This window comes from Taeniopygia guttata, chromosome 4A (assembly GCF_048771995.1).
Source record: "Taeniopygia guttata chromosome 4A, bTaeGut7.mat, whole genome shotgun sequence".
Lineage (NCBI taxonomy): Eukaryota > Metazoa > Chordata > Aves > Passeriformes > Estrildidae > Taeniopygia > Taeniopygia guttata.
In genome coordinates, this window is record NC_133029.1 from 13,465,571 (window position 1) to 13,479,103 (window position 13,533).

Below are 13,533 nucleotides of genomic sequence, written 5' to 3' on the forward strand. Positions count from 1 at the left end.
ACTGATTTACAAGGACTTTGATTTTCATTCAGATCTGCACTTGGTGTTTTGAAAAACTACTACTGATTTCTTTAGGGTTTGCAAGGAATAACTATGAATATACAAACAGAAGTGACAGTGCTTTAGTCACCAATTACCACTTTCTGCAGGTGCCAGTATAAAGTTACTGTCCTTTATCCCAGGAGAGGGGTGAAGGGAACCTCTAGAGAGCTGTTGATGATCTTCAGTGTGAAATCATTTTTTCAGCCTGGAGGACATTGGTTAACAGAAGTTCCAAGACGTCCCTTTCAGGTGTCAAAAAAACTTCATACAACTGATTTTGCATTATTCTTGACAATAAGTTCGTTTTACAACTAAATGGTGCTGGATGAGATGTCATTTCTGATAAACAATTTTGCTGACCACATTCTACAAGAGCTCAGATATAATCACAGCTTCGGAGCCTACCTAGCCAGAATTCACACCAAAACCAAACAAACAAACAAACAAAGAAGGAAATAAACACTGCAAGTTTTCTTTATAGTAATGCATAGAAAGTCTAACTTAACATTACTTGCATGTGTTTCACACTCTGTTAAAGCAATTTCTTATCTGGGCTGTAAGTCAAATAGTTGATATAAAGCTGACACTGGGAAAATAATCTGGAAGATGAGAAGTGTGTCAATTTGAAATCCTTGATGACATGTTGGATGTACAGAGGCTTGTAAATGGATGGCAAGCTGCATTCTATAGCCCTGCATTATGAATAGCCCAATTGTAAGTAATCCAAATTTCAAAGCACAGGCTAGCCTGAGGAGGTGTATACAAGTGATTAGAATTTCAAAGACCTCAGAATAAACACCAGCTCTTTGATGGGATAATTTATGCATGGAATGGCAGGAAGAGCTGCCTGAGTTGTTCTTGGAAAGTTCACACGGAGCAGCATTAAGGTCTTGAAAATAAATTTTGATATTGGATTACAGGAATGTGAACACAGTACTGGAGTTCACTGGATTAAGGCATTTACAAAGATCCCCTATGAAATATGAGTTTGAGGCTGTCAATAATTTAAGAATTGTACAAAATGAAGAAGACAAATAGTACTGAAGAAGAGGAAACATCTTTAGTTCAATAAAATTTAAGTATTATCATGCCCCTTGAGGAATAGATTCTTTTGAGCAATACCAAAACATTAGCTACAAAAATTAATTTTTCTGTTTGAGGAGGGAGGAGAAAAGGTTTGGGCACTCTGTTCACCAATCTGCTTTTGGGATATCTCCTGGTTTTCATTCATTGTCTGTCTGAATATAAAGTTACACTTTCAGGTCTGAGGATACAAAAGAGAACACCTAGAACTACAAAGCACGGTCTAACCCATTTTCTGCTGTTTGGTGTCTGGCTGGTCTCACACATGTTTTTATGATGTTGAACATCATATTGGAAAAGAAGTTTTCAAAAATCAAAGTGTTGTAGAAGATGTTGAACTTCAGTGACTTTGACCCCAAATTTTCAGTCAGTTTGGATCTATATTGTGTAGCCAAGAGGTGAATGAGTTTTAGGCAGGGCTGTAGTGTTTTTACAGGATTTGAAATCAAATTTCATGCTTCATCTCCCAAGAATATCAGTGATTGATACAGGTTTGAGAGGTGAATACACTGAGGGATGTTCAAATCTTCCTTTTAAACTTCGGGGAGAAGGTTTTGTCAATGTTAATTCTACAAAAATAATGGTTTACTGTATCTGTCCAGGGCTAAGACAAAAAGCTGCTCATTTTTTCTAGAAATAAACAGACAAAAACAGTTTAAAATAATAATAGCAGAATCTATATTATTGATATATCTTCATTTACTGAGCATCATTTATGCAAGTAATCCATCAAGCCTAGCCAATGATCAAAGCACAAAGTACTTGATCTTCTGTTATTTGTTACTTTAACAACATGTTCTGAACTTTAAAATCTCTTATCACTATTCTGAACTTAAGGTTTCAACACAGAAAAAAAGAGAAAGTTGTTTTCTTTGGAGGAAGCTTAATTCATCACAAGCATAAAGAAAGATTATCATTTTAGAAGGCAGACTAAAAAAACATTATTGACATACTTGCCTAATGGTAATAACATTTTCTTATATTTCTGATGACCAAAATTTGCCAGAATATAAAAAGGAGAGCATCCATAGAAAACTAACAAATAAAATCTTTTAAGCTGTAGAGCTCGCTACTACAGGATATTATCCAACTGAACAAGTTAATACATACACACACACATATTAAATGCTGAATTATCAGAGCAAGTAAAAGATTTTTAAAAAATTTTGTCTGTTGTGTTAATCTTCATAATTCAAGGTTTGTGAGCATGTCAGCCAATATTTTTTTATGTACAATTCTTTCTCTTTCCCTTTATGCTTTAAGAACAAAATAATGCCCAAATAATATGATTATGGCCAAGACTACTGATGTGATGCAAAAAAGCATCTGTGTTCCTACATCAGAAGTACAAATTTCCCTTACAGGAAATACCAAACCTTTGAAGGCAAGTTTACCATGGATATTAATCAGTGAACCTGAGATAGACTTGCTTACTTAGATAATTTGACCTTCAAATTTTGTGTTTAGATTACTTTGCTTTCAGGCCAGTGTGTAGGAGTATTAAATGCATAAAGCTGGAGATGACGAAGGCAGGTATCTGGGTTTTTAATTAATCAACATTTCAGTCTAAGAATTATGCACAGATAATGCAAACGTCAGAGGAATTCCAGGACGCTTCTCCTCACAAAGCAAGCCCTGTGTCTTTGATGGAGATGAGCCAACATGTGTTTTTGTCCTAATGAAATTCCTTTTGTCAGCTCACTAACTGATGAATAATTTAGTCCTTGAAGAATACAAGTCAAATTATTTGTGTGAACTGATTCAAAAAAGAGGAAACACAACCATCCCTTCAAAGACTGATCCTAAGCAAGTGTGAGTGCAGGGGTGGCCATTTTAAAGACAGAGGTTGACATATTTTTAAACAAAAGGTCAGTGGGTTTTGAATCAAGGCAGGAATCATGCTGCATGTGGATTTTGAAACATCAGCTGGCAGCTTCTAAGTTTTTAGATGTGTTATTTCTATCCTCTCTTGCATCCTGTCCTCTTGCAGAATTATAGTTACTAGAAGGCTGTTCAGTGAGGGGACAGATGATTTTGTTTCATCAGCTTGAATTTGCACACTGAGAGTTTTTCTTCTTTCATAAGAGCCTTTGATTCTATCTGTTCCACAGGCAGAATCCATCAGCTCAGTAGCATAAGCATATGTGCCATATATGCTATCCTGACACAACCTTGGCGTGTAGCTTTCTAAATTATAATGGGGCCTTAAGAAAAAGAGTTGAGATGGGTATATGCACAAGGTTTTACTCATATCAAAAGAGTTCAGAACAAAGCTCATAATCAACTCAGTTCCTATTGAATTCTGTTTGGAGCAAGTAAGTATTTCTGCTGTTCTGAAACGAAAACAATTTAAGGGAGTTAAATGCATATACACAGATACGCAAATAAAATCTGCAAGACTGAATAGGACAGAAAGAATTTTCCCTGAAAATATTATGAACAATTTGAGAAGAAGAGAGTAAAAAAATCACTTCCAAAACAAGGCATCTGAACAGAAAGCCTAGAGCAGGGATGTGAAGGTTTGGATTAGTAGCTGGATATTTTCAGTTATTGCTGATAGATCTACACTTTTATAGTGACAGTGAGAGAAGAGAATAACACTTTTGGGACTGGTATCTAAATGTTCAAAGGTTCGTTTAAGACTCTAGATGTATCATTAATAGACTCCTGTTGCATACATTATAATTCCCTCACCAAGTCCAATATTCCTCTGTGGCTGCTCTTTGTGTGAAGGTCTACATCAATATAAATGGTTCATCAAGCAAATTACTTTCTTGAAACTCTTGAGAGATTTAATAGGAATGGGAGAATAAAGGCCACATTCAATGACTATTGAAAGTTACAGACCAGAAATACTGTGAGGTGAAGGGAAAGGATGAAGATGTTCTGTCCCAGTTAAATATGTTGGAGAACTTGGATCTCTGGCACTTTCCAAGTGAGGTCTGAAAGTGGGCTATAAAGTCATCTCAAAAATGGAAGTGGCAGGGCCATTTCCTTTTGGAAATGTGCCATTAACAGCTTGGTTAGTTGTTTCTTTGGTTTGGTTTTGTTTTCCTTTTTCTATTAGGACAACAAATTATTCATAGGTTGCTGTTATGGAAATACTTTCTATATGGAAAGTACTTGTATATCGAGTTAAAATACCTGCATGTTCAAACCAGCTCTTTAATCACCCACCTTTTAAAACCAAGTCCTGAAATTTCTATGCATTAGGAATCATAAACTAAAGAGGAAATCCTAGGTATTGCAACCACTCCTGTCTTTGCTGTTACAGCTTACCTTTAGAGAAAGAAATGTGACTCTGGTAATGGTCATGTAAGGGCTGGCCATGATTTTCACTGTGGTTCAAGGCTGTGAAAATTACTCACAGGTCAATATGTGGAATGGTGTAAGACATTACTGTAGAACACAGTAAGTAAGGCTTTGCTTTTATCTGGAAGTAAGCAAGAAAATTTAAAAGCTTTTGGTTTATTAAAACCAACAGCTTTTCTTGCTCTTCTGAGTGAGGTAGAGTAAATAGTTACAGAAACATAAAAGCATTGAATACTTTTCTGTAGCCAAAATGGTGTTCAATAGAAAAGGAGTATAATTACCAGTTTATAATTTGACAGAAGAAAAGAATTGTCCTACTTTTGGTGTCAAATAGAATTTCATTTAATGGTTTCCAGAGACCATTTTACACATCTTGCAGCCAACAAATAAGAAAGATAACATCTCTCTAATTTACAAGGTCAGATTTTTGACACATTAATCTTATTTCATAATCTTTAATAGACAGTTCCCAATTTAATTTGACTTTTATATATTCTCATACCTGCTGATGCTTTTGCTCAAATTGCATCACTGTCACCCTACACCACCTGTATGTATTGCCAAATGCTAAAATCACAGCTTTTAAAATATTCTATTTTCATTTTACCACTGCATTCAATGCTAACACTCATTTTAAAAGATAATAAAACATGAAACTGCAAGGTTCAGCTACAATTTTATACTTAATACTACAGTATAATTGGGGTTTAGAATGTTGTGCAAAGTGTAATGACTGAAAAGGCCTATTGTATAGCAGCTAATCATGTTGATGTGATAAATCTGTTTCTCCTTGCATTCAATAAACTCTTTTTGATTCCTTGATATTGCAGCAAAGAAAGCAATTAACAGCTTATTAGTATAATAGTTCACAATTAAACCTGTGTCAAATTACTGCTGTAAGCAACTGTCTTGATACATTGGATTTTTTATAAGAAAAGACAATAAACATTTGTTTTTCAGAGAATTATCATTGTAATACTGAACTATAGCTAATGTATGCAATAACCATTTGTACCAAACTAGCTCCATGAACAGTAAAAGTGGATAATATCTTTTAAAAATTTATTTTCTCTTGTCAAGCTTCATTATAAACAGATGTTAGGATGACCTTCTCTCGAGGTAGAAAAGTACATAAAGCCTAATGGCACTCCTGAGCATTGAGAACAACTGGCTGCTGAACTGGTGTCAGTATTATCTTAATGGTGATGTCTCTTTTCTAGTTTGTTCCAATGAGGAGTGGCAAAATCTGAGAAACTTTGGATGTAGGTGGTGTGAAGTGCTCACCTATCTCAAGAGTAGAGTTAAGAATCTCTGTAGGTGCACAATGGAGGTGAGCTAGGTCAAATTCTGGCTGGAGTGAAATTTCCTGATAGCCTTGATTACCATGTCTTTATGACAGAAAATGTTCAAAGGGAGAATAATAATTTACGTTTTTGTAAGATCAGGGTGGATCCATACTTGTCCTACTCCCATGCCTGTTATTAAAACATCAAAGCCAGGAATCAATACTTTCTGCCCAAGCCCTGAGGTATGCAGAATACTGATCTTTCCGTGCCTATGATGGTAACAGCACTTTGCACACTGCTCATCCTCTGCTTGTCAAAACAGCAGTGTCAGATATTGATTTGCAGTCTAGTCCTGGTGTCCACACAGGAACCTGACTTACCTCAAAGCAGTCTTAAGAAATGGTTCAGCATTTGCAGCTCCAAAGAATGTACTTTATTTAATGGCTGGGCTGTGGGAGGACATCAGTCTCAGAATTTGACACAACGCTTAGCTGAAAGTGTCTCAAAATTTGTACAAGGACTGTTGACATTTACTTAATAAGCTGTTTGGCATGTTCAGAAAGGAGAGACAAAAAAATGACCTATACATTATTTCATTTAGTTTGATAAATCCTTGGATTTATTTTCCTATTTAGAAAGACATTCTTAACATTAAAATCAATAATTTTTCTAGAAATTACTCTTAAGAAGAGTAGAATTTGATAATACTCAGACAAATAAAAAAATATAAATTTTGCTCTTCATACCAACTAGTGTTAACTCTTTGATAAGGCACTGCAATATCCCTTCCTTCACAGAATATGATATACTTCAAATTACTTTGAGTGTTTTTCTAAGATAAAGGCATTGTTTTTTAGTATTTTCCATAGGAAAATATAAAATGGCATATACTGAGTAATACTTCTTGGTTTTTCCCAAAGTGTTAACTATGAAAAACCCATAGCAGTAGAAATTAAAATCAGTTAGTGGTTCTTCAAGGGGACAGTAAGATAAAATCCTCACTTTAAATAATTATGCAATTTCTCAAATGAAGCCAGTTTCAGCACCAGAAATTCCAACCAATAACCTTTGCCTAACCTTTTATTGCCTTTTCAGTAGGTTTTTTGCCTCTTCTCTCAAAAGGTGTCATCTGCTCTTGTTCTGTGGGTTCATAGACATGCTCTGAATTTTGCCTGACCGGTATTTCTCTCTCTCTAAGGATAATACAGCTAATAAGGCACTGAATTAAAATTGTGGATTCACAACACATTTGGGGAAAAAAATCTGGGTTAAAACAATAATTAAGTCTGATCCACCTATTCTTTTTTCATTGTTGATAATCACTTAATAAGTTATTCTGCCACCACTGCAGGTCTGCACAATTTGATGCACGCAAAGTACTTTTTTTTCCTTTATGTACAGATGTTTCTGCATAGGTCTGGTGAAATGGAAGGTTGAGAGGACATAAGAGTAGTTGATAAATAAAATACACATTTGAGCAACTGCTGTAGTGGAAAGGATTTGTAATTCAGAAGATGGTATTTCAGGCTTTAAGAAGGATAAAGAATAACATAAGACGGAATATATTTTATCTCTTTGAGAATCACCACAGAAGATCAACTACGAAAATAATTGGTCTTCCAGAGTGTGCTGAAAGGCCTGACTTTATAAAATGCATTCAATCTTTTCTTAAAGATGTCTGCAAGGCACAATTCACGTTTTTCTAGTTTCAAAAAAAGCTCACCAACCCTGAAAAAGGTAAGAATGTGAGATCACTTCATGAAAAATGTTTTAGTTATTGAGATGGGGTATATGGATTAATACCAGCATATTGGTAAAATGAAATTCTATAAGGAAAAACAGGGAGACAAGCCTAAAAATCATCTGTTGAAATGTCTAGAGGATAAAGAAATTTTTGGTCCATAAAAGCTGAGTAATCTGATATGTCTGGTAACTCTTGCCTACATTGCAAATGGACTATGAAAGTCTGGGGCTTTTTTTCATTTACCAGAAATACAAAAGAACCGAAGGCTAACCAAGGGACTCTTACTTAAGACTCATTTTATCCCCCTTTTAAACTCTGTTGAAAGACTGTGAATATGAAAACCATGATCCCCTAGGGGATTTCATTCTAGAGTTTCTTTATACCTATTTTTCAGAACAGATAATACAATATTCTGTTGTATTAAGACAAAAATACTTTTTTCTCTAGCTTTAGCTAACCTTTATAGAGATCAATAGTCACTTAATTGTTTGACCAGTGTCCTTCTAACAAAAAAAGGCAGTAGGTTTTGTGTATTGCAAAGGTCATGAGGGGAGGAGTCTTGAACTGTTGAATTAATGAGAAATAAACTCCATTCTTATATTGTACAGAAGGTAGTGCTGGGAGTCCATGTAACAAATAGCACAGCCAGAATTCTCATAAGTGAGTATGAAATTTTGCATGAGCATAATGTCCTCATTAGCATTTGGACCATCTAGCATACAGATGCTAATCCCAAAATATCTTTCACAGTGTTTGCCTCATTTATGAGTTGTGGTAAACAGTAAATCCAGTGAATTCATTGTGTTTATATAGTAGAGGTTTTTAGATTCAGTGTATCCAATTACCAAAGAGAATGCAGTTGGGAAAACATTCTATCAAGAAAATAAAAGGCCATTTATTATGTTATTTCATGTCTTGCCACCATCTGTAATATCACAGGATTCCATGCAAAGAAACCCTTGTCCAATCACATTAGTATTTTGGCTTATCCATGTCTCAGTGCTTAGAAAGCCAAGAACCAAGAATGTTTCTGATGAAGCTGCCTTATGTCTAATTAATTGTGGATAAAAAATGAGTTTCTAATATTGACAGTTCTACACACTCTTCAGGAAAATTAGTGAGAGTGTTCAGATTATCTCAACGGAAAAAAAAAAAAGGAATACATGGAACAAGATGCTCACTTAGCCAGCAAGTAGCCAAACTGGAAGGCTGTGTGATAAATGACATTTGGAAATACATCCAAAAAGAAAAAATGGAAGAAGATTGTGTGGGTAACAGATATATGATCTTTGCAGTAGATGCAATTTGGAAAACATATGTATACATTGCTTTTTAGCTGAAAAATGTATTTTTCTTTTTTTGGGTTTTTTTTTGTTTGTTTGTTTTCCTAGTGTTTGAATTTTAGGTAACAGGATGCAGCAAATTGGGAGGGATTTTAGTCAGATCTAATTATGCCATTGTAATAAGACTGTTCTCCAACAACAGCAATCCTCATCATCTATCTCAAACAAAGGGAAAAATTATTTTTGCTCTAATTGTCACATAGAATAAAAGAGCAGAGGCCAAATATGGAAGCAGACATACACAGGAATTGAAAAGTCCTCCTCTAGTTGTTTGTACTAGAATATTTGTAGTTTTTCTTATTTTAGGTAAAAGTTTTACAGCTAATTACAAAAGTGTGAGAAATAATGCATTGTTAAGGAAGCTTTGTGTGATGTTTTTTCGGGGGTACTCTTGTACCTGGGAGACTCAGAGCTTACCAGAGGATGTTGTAGCAATTGAAATAAAAAAATAGCTATGTTTTAAATAAAGATAAGTGTCTGCAGGCACTGAATGACAGCACCATGATTTTGCAGCCAGCTGGGGTTAAACCACCACAGATCCACATTTATTTCCAAAAACTCGTGTTTTCTCATTTATCAGGCAATATTTTTTGATGCATTCTATTTTTTTCAGGTATTATGAGGCAGCTACTCTTCCGATGTTAAAAATTTCTGCAGGGATATTTTTCTTTATCGTACTAATAATTCAAGAAATAGTAAACCCTCAGTGGAGAAAGACTTTGGAACAGCTCAGGGAGACCACTGTCAGGTGAAAAATTGGGAAGAAAGTAGGGGAAGACGGGTGGGCAGACCTGATAACACGTGGAAGAGTCACCAGAGGGGGAAGGGAGGAAGAGGCACTGTTTCACTACAAAGATCACATATCTAGGAGATCAAACCTCTAGGACAGCTTCTTTCCTATCAAAACCAGACTTATAATTATAAAAGAATGTAATGGGGGAAAATGCTGAAAAAGAAAGACCCATTACAGCTCATTAGGAAATGTTGTCTGGGCATTCCAGTCTTTTTAGTCCCTTTATTGAATATAACGTTTCCTGAATTATAAAAATATGAATAATTAGCTAAAAGCATTAATGTATTCATGTGGAAGTATTGAATTTCAAAGATGAAACCAAGGCTCAGGAAAATCTGTTTCTGAAACTTTTCTCATGAAAGTACACCTACTTCTGTGAAGGAATTCCACCAGGCTTTACACACTGTCAGGTCTAGAGAAATGACCTCAGTCCTTCCCATATAAACTCCTTACAACAGATTTTTAAATGAAGTGCATTCTGTCATGAAAGCAAGGCAGGGTTTGGAGAACATTAAAAAGCACAATTGCTGAGACAGGTCCAAAAGCATCTCTTATCCCACCTACCAGCACTTGGCAGGGTGGGAGTTTGTGGCATTTATTGGGCCATTTTTAAGCAGTATTTTGCTTTTGCCATATTTCTGGGATAGAAAGTCAATGGCTACGACTCCTATGTGCATTCATGTTCAGAGAGGAAAGGAATCTCTAAGAACTGTAAGAACCAGGAAATCAGTTTATGGCTCAGAAGGCCGAGTTTCTGTGGTAGAGGGGAGCATGGGGACAGGATTCCTCTTTTGCTGGGGACAGGATTCCTCTTTTGCTGGGGACAGGATTGCTCTTTTGTAGGGACAGTATTCCTGTGGGGACAAGATTCCTCTTTATCTGGCAAGCTGAAGCATGAGCATGGTTAGCTGAGATGGATTAACAGCTGGGCCAGAGAGAAAAATCAAAGCACTGACTTTGCTAAATAAACCATAGGAGGGCTGAAATAAGGAGCCACAATTCAGGAGGTGACTAATGTGTTTTTTCTTCTGAATGTGACAGGATTGACTGTTCTGACCTCTTGCTGTTTTGGTCTCTTTAAAAATTAACAACTATGAATAGAAATAGATGAAATACTGTAGCAAATGGTATTTTGGTTTTAAACCGCCAGATTCATGGGTACATTTTTATTTCTCAGAAGCTGAGGAAATACTGCTGATTCCCTTTAAAGTTCTTCAAGTTATATTTATGGACCAAAAGGGGGCTTTTATTTATATTTAGTCTACCAGATAATATTTACTCTGTGTTTGGAGGTCAAAATAAATTTTTGTGAAAAATCAGGGCCGTGGGGATCAGTACTTGATTTTATTTGATCACTGAATGAAAGATGACCTGGCAAATATGGAGTAGAAGGGTCTAGAGGAGCTCATGGAGACATAAAAATGCTGTGGAAACAAGACATTCTGGAGATCTGGTGTAATATTAGGATCATCTTTTCTGCCATCTATACAACAACAGGTGCAGTGGACAAGGCCTGATAAGTATTTTGGCCATGCAAATAGTAATAGTAAATGGAAAGCCTTGTCAGATCAGAGATTATGCCTCCTCTCTGTCATTCCAGAAATGTTCTGAAAGAAGGGACAGCAGCAGTAGAGTTTCACAACTTCTTAGTGAGATGGGACACAAGAATACAAAAAAACACCTAAAGATCAGATGAACAAATTGGGGCAGTTCTTCTGCTTTTGTTTCTCAGTTTTGTAGTTTAAGAGACTTTAAATGTTTTTTAAACATCCTGGAGGTCTTTCATTTCATTCTTTTATATAGTAATAATCAATAACTGAGATCCAAATTGGATCCTGAGAAAGCTATTTCACTTCTTTTATGTCCTTTAAAGGCTGGGAGGAGAAAGTTATCTTAATCTTTACTGTTTTGTGTGCTATCTTTCAGGGTTTCCCTGTCAAAATACTGCTTTTTAAGTGTTTGGTCCCCCACAGAGAACATTATTCTTTTTATTATGATATGAACATAGTTAAAATACCCATGTCATTTGATAGAATTCCTAACATAAAATACACAAATCAGAGTTCCTTCAGAGAATGAAGACAGGAGTGCTTGTTTTCTCTTTATGTTTGCATATAAAGGCTTTATTGACAGAGTTTGATTTTTTTCTTTAATTCAAATGTTTGTATTCAGCAGCTTGCTTTCTGGATCTCTGCAATGATGCAGTGTGAATTGTAATGAAGGAATTGCTAAACTGAATAAATCTTTGGGTCACAAGTACAAAAGTAATGACCTTTTGGGATCACTAGATCCAGTGCTTGAGTTGGGGAATAAGAGGTAATACGAGTAAGAAAGGAAATATTCCTGTCCTTTGAGTCCTCACCTTGGGCTCCTCAGCCAACTGGGGTGGTAGAGACCCAGACCGTGATTGTGGCATTACTTAAATCTGACCCAAATTCAGTCCTGCATTCCAATTGCCATGGCTACAGCATCTCCCTGGCTCTGCTGTGCTCACAGCAGCACTTGAGCAGCCTTGGTGAGCTGCACCAGTCCTCTCAGAACAGGAGCAGCAGGCTGCTCTGGGTATCTGGATGGATGCTCCTCTCCACCAGCATCCTGGGCTAATGCCAGATTAAAGTGGACATGTAACCATGGCTTCATGTTCTTAGGGCCAAGAATCTGTAAGTCAACTACCAAATAAGCCATTTCACAGTTAATTTTACTGTGTTCATTTGCAAACAGAGGAAAAAATCTTCAGCCAAGGGGAATTTCCTGTTTTAGTCAGCTTTCCATGCAGCTGTACTCTTGAATGAATCTCTGTAGTAAGAAGATTGAAACACCAAAACCAGCTACAGTGACCATGGAAAAGCTGGGAAAAGTACTATTTACTGTTGGAATATATATGTTTTTCCACATATTTGCAAATATTACTTAAATTCAGTTGGTGGTCAAGAGGATAAAAAAATTTTTGCCAGCTCAGCTGTTAAACTACAGCTCCTCTGTTTTTCCTGGAAAGTTATTTAAATTATTCATATCTTGATATATCTGAAAATCAGAAGGGACCTTTATAATCTCATATTCTGACCCCCCTGCACAACATAGGCCAGCAGTTCTCATAGTGACCCTATAACTCATACAGTGTAGGAAGATATTCTGATTTCATTTGCTCTTGTATTTTCAGTATTTGAAGGTATGTCTAAAGTCAAACTGTGCTGGATAAATGATTTCCTTCCTCATCCTTTTAAACTGCTGGCACTACATATCTGTAACTTTATTAACTGTGTTTGATTTTCATTTGTTGTTACTGTCATATAACTTATCTTTGAATGTTAAGGACAGATGCACATGATTTTAGGTTTCTTGTTTCCATCAAATTTGAAGACTGGTGTCTACATTATACATTTGTAGGTCTGACCATACTTATTTCATACCTCAGAGACATAGAGTTTCTAAATTATTTCTCAGTGTTTAGCCTAGAAAAAAGTATGTTCATGCTCAGTCATACCTCTGATTTTGAGTGCCAGGTTGACACCAGAGAATTCTACTCCAAGGGTGACTCAAAGAAAGAAACTACAGTCTCAGCTATTATCTCAGGAGTCAATAACCTCCCTGTAACTTAATTTCCTCAGTGGTTCGAAAGAAACATGGACTTTTAGATAATGTACTTGTATCTGAGTGTCTTGGTTTGCAAGGACTGTGGGAAACAGATGTGGTTTTATCAGTGATTTAAATAATTTAAATCTATTTTTTAGGAAAAAAAAAATTTTATGGAACTAAAATAATTTACATAGATGTGGTTTGGCCTTTCTTTAATGAAAAATCATAAAATCATTGTGCTGTTAGCACTTCTTGGTGTATATATGTGCTAGAAATAGGGTAGGGATTTAGTGGGAGAACAGAAAACACAATTTTAGTCATGTAAATGATGTCATAGCCTGGAAGCATTCGGTG